Source organism: Lampetra planeri, chromosome 41 (genome assembly GCF_965212315.1).
Source record: "Lampetra planeri chromosome 41, kcLamPlan1.2.h2, whole genome shotgun sequence".
NCBI lineage: Eukaryota > Metazoa > Chordata > Hyperoartia > Petromyzontiformes > Petromyzontidae > Lampetra > Lampetra planeri.
In genome coordinates, this window is record NC_136147.1 from 5557202 (window position 1) to 5563201 (window position 6000).

Below are 6000 nucleotides of genomic sequence, written 5' to 3' on the forward strand. Positions count from 1 at the left end.
CTTCTCGGAGCGAGTGATTGATAGGCGCGCGCCATGCGTTGCGTGCCGTGCGTTTGTTGCGGTGGAGGTGGGGGGGAGGGTTAGGGTGCAGTGCAGGAGGCTGAGAGAAGTGGGGGGTGGCGTCAGGTCGTGTGGGTGGGTGGATGGGGGTTGTCAGTCGTTGGTGTCACTTGGGAGGCGCTCGGGTTGCTTGATGTGAGGGTGACGAGGAGGAGGAGGTGGTGGGAGGACGAAGGTTGTAGGAGAGAAATCCTTGCACGTTCCCTGGGATAAATGGCAGACAGCTGTGGCGTTGTTGTGAGAGAAAACATCGACTGGCTCGACAAACAACAGTTGGGGGGGGGGAGGAGGGGGGTGTCGCGTCAATACAATGTGAAAACAACGCGTAAACAACGCCTGTTTGATGGGCGAGCGAATTTTCTGCAGAGCTCGCCTGGAAGACAGGCGGCCGTGGGTTCGATCCCGAGGCTGACGCCTGCTGCTGTATATTAGGAGATTGCGTGTCTCTCTCATCATCATCACAGTGGCTAGGAGATGTTAACTACCTCGCCTGGTATACAGGCGGCCGTGTGTTCGATCCCGACGCTGACGCCTGCTGCTGTATATTAGGGGATTGCGTGTCTGTGTGTGTCTCTCTCTCGCCGTGATCGCGGGCGCTACGGTTATTCCCATCCACATTTAGGAACACGCGTTTAGAATATTTGGCTGCTGTACATTTCCACATGCTAAGCCACTTCGTCGAGCTATAATTTGTGATGGTCAGGTCGTTTCTGAAAAAGAAGCTGTATAGCTCAGTGGGGCCTTGCCTGGTAAAATAAAAAAAATAGTTTAGTTTTAGTTTACAGCGTCGCGGTAGCAAGCATTGAAGGTGTAAAATAATAATCACTAATTTTTTCTATTCTATTTTTTTTTGTAAAAAAAACTTCTTCTCCAAAATTGTATTCCTATTGTGTGCTAAGATGATGTGTCCTTTCAAACCTCCCGCGGAGCAGCGCATTACCCAGTGCAATGCAACATCACTAAACCACTTCTGAGATTCCCTGCAAGTGATCTCGTTCGGAGCGCGCGTTTTCTCATATGCCCTGCGATACTTTTCATCCCCAAAGCTGGAATTTAGCCAAATTCGAGTATAAGAGCAACTTAAAAGTGATAGGATGTTTGCCGCGTGAAATCATTGGCGAATTGACTGAGACCAACAGATTCGCCAAACGCGAGAACTCTGTTGAATCATGCGTCGCTGAGCCCTAGATTCAAACCCAGGCCCTCAACCTTGCCGGCTCAGTGCGCTCACCCCTGTCACTTCCAGACTTCTGAAGATGTTGCAACAGTTGGCATCACAGGTTTTAGCGGGGCAAAAACATTCGACACCCACGTGACTTCTGGTGGAGGGTGAGCGCACAATTGGCTGAAGGTGTGAATTTTAAAAAAAAGTTAGTGTTGGCCAGGATGTTTGCTTTTGTTTGTTGTACGTGTGCTCAATTGGTGGAGCCAACAGAGCTTGCAGTTGTTAACGCTTTGGGTTCAACTCCCAGCTCAGGTTGACTCATCATTGTCATCAGCATCATCGTCGTCATCATCATCAATTACTGCCATCACTATCATAACTTAGGATCAATATTAATATTATCAATAATGTCATCATTTTGATTTAAAGCTTTTGTGACTGCAGGGATTCATATTCTTGGTTCTTTCGGTAAAGTCACGTAGAAGGGAAATAATAAAATAATAACAAAAAGCCACCTGATGACGATTGTTTGTGTTGCAGTCGAAAAGTGGTGAGAATTTTTGTTTTATATTTTTATTATTTTATTATTTCCCTTCTACGTGACTATACCGAAAGAACCAATAATATAATGTCATCATTGTCATTATTAATCTTTGACGATAAATCATCAGTGACAACGACGGCGTTATGATTGTTATCATCATTATCATCTTCACCAACAATCACTGCTACCACTGCATTGTCACCACGGACCACCATCTTCATTGCTAACCCCACCACCAACATCATCATCACCATAGCCATCATCTACATCATCATCATAGCCATCATCATCCATTCTCAGGTGATCTTGAGATACCTCTAAGACATGTTCGCTCCGAGGTTATTCACGGCAGCAGATTTCATTTTCCTAAATTTGAGTTTTAGATATTAAGGCACGGCATACGTACTGATCATCAGGGGAAGAGGAGGCTATCTCAAAACAGCTTCTGAGCTTTTACGTTGGAAATTCAACTCTGACAAACTTCCTCCTGGCATGGGCCCCGGTGCAACAAATGAGATGGGGAGCCGCGTGTCCAATCCCCCACCCACCCCCCACGCTCTTCATCACCCCGAGTCTGGGCCCTCTCCCGCCCGTAAGGCTGGGCGCAGCTGCACCTCCTGTATGGGGCGCCACGGTGGGTAGGAGATGTTAACTACCTCGCCTGGTATACAGGAGGCCGTGGATTCGATCCCGACCCCTGACGCCTGCTATTTATTTGGAGTTTGTGGTCTCTCTCTCAGCATCATCACGGTGGCTAGGAGATGTTAACTACCTCGCCTGGTATACAGGAGGCCGTGGATTCGATCCCGACCCCTGACGCCTGCTATTTATTTGGAGTTTGTGGTGTCTCTCTCCCCTCCACATTTATAAATTATCAACACGCGTTTAGAGTATTTGGCTGCTAGAAACGTTCAAGTGATCAGCCACTTCGTCGAGGTATCATTTATGGCCAGGTGGCATCTGAAAAAGGGGCCTTGTAGCTCAGTGGGCCCTTACCTGGTTAAATATTAAATAAAAGAAAAAATGTTTTGGTGCGTTGAGCCGTCAAGGCGAGCGGCCGCCCTCGTAATTTGTGGAGCTTCCTTCAGAGAGGCAAGGACTTTCGTGGCCTAGAGGCTCGTAAAACCAGTTAACCCGTTAGCTTGTAAAACAAGCCCATCGCTCTCTCTCTCCCTGTCTCTCTCGAGTACGGTGGAAATCCCATCGAGTGGGAATGAGAAGAAGAAGAAGAAGAAAGAAAAAAACGCAACGCGCTCAGACCAAAACAAAATATGAAGCTGACGCACGCGAAGATGTCAGCACAAGGATTGAGGTCATTGAGCCGCGTGTGTCAGAGACCCCCCCCCCGCCCCCCGCGTGTTCACTGCACGGTCGGCGTCGTCACCCGTCCCACGGGGCCTCGAAAACAAAAGCAGTCGGCGAGTGGATGGGACAGTTTTTAGTTGGCACGGGCAGAGGGGGTGTACGTATGGTATGTACGTGTATTAATTCTAGATTTGAAGCTTTCGTGACTGCAAGGATTCATATCCTTAGGTTTTTTCGGTAAAGTCACGTAGGTAAAAAATTAAAATTAATAAAAGTAAAATAAAAATCACGACGTTTCGGAGGCAACACAAGCTTCCGTCTTCAAGTGGAGATGGAAGCTTGTGTTGCCTCCGAAACGTCGTGATTTTTTACTTTTATTAATTAAATTTTTTTACCTACGTGACTTTACCGAAAAAACCTAAGAATATGTCTGTGTATGAGTGTACATGTATATGGGGAGCGGTAGTGTAGCGGTTAGCGCGCTGCACTACAAACCTGGCGACCCGGGTTCGATTCCCGCTCACTGGCCAACAGCAGTGACGATTATATGAACCGGTTCTGGGCTTCCCCTAGGTCGACTCAGCCTCAAATGAGTACCTGGAGCGGTATGTAGTAAACATCGCCACTGGGGAGACAAAGGCGGCCGGGCGTGGTGTTGGCCACCCACCCCTCGTGTGCCGTGCTGGCCTTCATAGGAGCTCGCTAACAGCACTTGCCCCTACAATCTGTTAAGGCTATACGGGGGATCTTTGTCTTTTTTTTGTATGCATGTACATGTATACACATACATACATGGAGAGCGGTAGGGCAGCAGGTCAGTGCGTTGCGCTACGAACTCGGCGACCCGGGTTCGATTCCCGCTCACGGCCAACACCGGTGACGAGTATCTGAACCGCTCGTGGGCCTCCCCTAGGTCGACTCAGCCTCAAATAAGGAGACGAAGGCAGAGACGAAGGCGGCTGGGCGTGGTGTTGGCCACCCAGCCCCCCGTGTGCTGTTCCGGCCTTCATAGGTGCTCGCTAACAGCACTTGCCCCAACAGTCTGCCCAGGCTATACGATGGGCCTTCGTCTTCTACTCAGCCTGTGCACAGTCTCTCCACCAACGATCGCCGCATTCACGAGGAAATCCTCACCGAGTCTCAAGACTCTTCTGCAGGCGGGTCCTGCGTTGGGATGTACGGCCAATTCCATTGTATTAATTATCAATGAGTCATGCATTCATAGTAAAACGGCGTTGGCAGTGTCTGTATGTTGGACTTCTTTCGCACCGTACGTAGCCAACTGCGCGAATCGAAGGTGCGTGTCGAGACGTGGGTCGGGGTGTTAGAGGCAGTGGGGGGCAAGGAGTGCGTGGGGGGGGGTCGTGGGGAGGTGGGGGGGGTTCGTGGGGGGTGCTTGGGGGGGGTCAGTTCATTTGTCTGTACGTGAGGAATGCTTTTTACCCCTCGGCTGTGGTGAGGATTTAGACCGGAGGTCGTGGTTCAAAGGTCGTAGTTCAGGATTTTACTCAGTTGGGTCTTTCTTTGGCGGAGCGGGTGGGGTGGGGTGGAGGGGGGCAGAGGAGGGGGCGGGAGGGAGAGGAGGGGGCGGGGGGGGGAGGGCCGAATGTCGAAATTGGATAGTCAACTGGAGCAATTACACACTCACGCTCACACACACACATTAATTACGCACTTACACACTCACACACACACATTAATTACATACTCACACACAAACATTGATTACACACTCACACTCGCGCACACGAATAAGGGGGCAGGCGGTCTGGCCAATGGCAACGCGTAATTAGATGGCAGCGGCCGTTATTAAATTATAACTTTAATTTTGAATGCGAGCGAAAATATTCCCAAACGAATCCTAAAACTGTTGCCTAATCCGGCAGTCACTTTACTTTCCAGAAATGACACCATGTGTGTTTTTTATTACTCGTAATTCACCTTCTTTGATTGGTCTTATTCGTTGTCTTTGTATTAAAATTATGATGACAGATTTATGTTAATTATATTTTTTGTTTATACTGACACTCCCTTGATATCACTCATGGCACGAGAGGGCATGTTGGTTAGCGAGTCTAAATGATGTTTTATTTGACCTCCTTAAATAACGGATGGTGACTCGATTGATTTGAGAGGATGGTGGAATTCCACGTACGATGATCAGAATCAGAATATGGAGGAATCCCATGAGCTATAAAGCTCTTCACAGATGTCCAGTAGGGGTGGGTCAAAACGTTAAAACAACAAACATCACTAAAACACAATCGGAGTGCAAAGTATAGGGAAGGTAAACAAAGCAATTAAAACAAACATACAAATACGACTAAACTATTGTTTTTAATTTACCAGGTAAGGTCCACTGAGCTAGCAACCCATTTTTCAGAAGCAACCTGGCCACAAATGATAAGCTTAACGAAGTAGCTTATCGTGTGGAAATGCATAGCAGCCAAATGATCTCAATAATATAAACGCATCAGAATCAGAAAGGGTTTTATTCGCCATGAAAGTTTGCACAAACAAGGAATTTACTATGGCAGGAAGGTGCATACATTCAACATGTATGAATCTTAAAAAACTTAAATAAGTGGAATACAGTCTAACTATACTAAAATTACAAAGTCTAACTAATACTCAGGGGCTAAAGTATGTAACATTTTGAATAAGTATACATGTTTGTGATGATGATTAAAAATAAGTAATATAAAATAAAACTTTTATTAAAACACGCTTTAATGAAATGTACCCTACTAGTAAGGGAAGAACTCCACGACTCCAGGAAGTGGCTCCGAAGCTTGCCATAACGTAAGGGGACCGTGGTGATTCAAGCCAACGTCAACTGAGCGTGGACAATTAGACCCAAGGCAAAACATAACATATAAAAATAATGTTTAAAAATATCTATTTTATGATAGAATATAGTATTGTC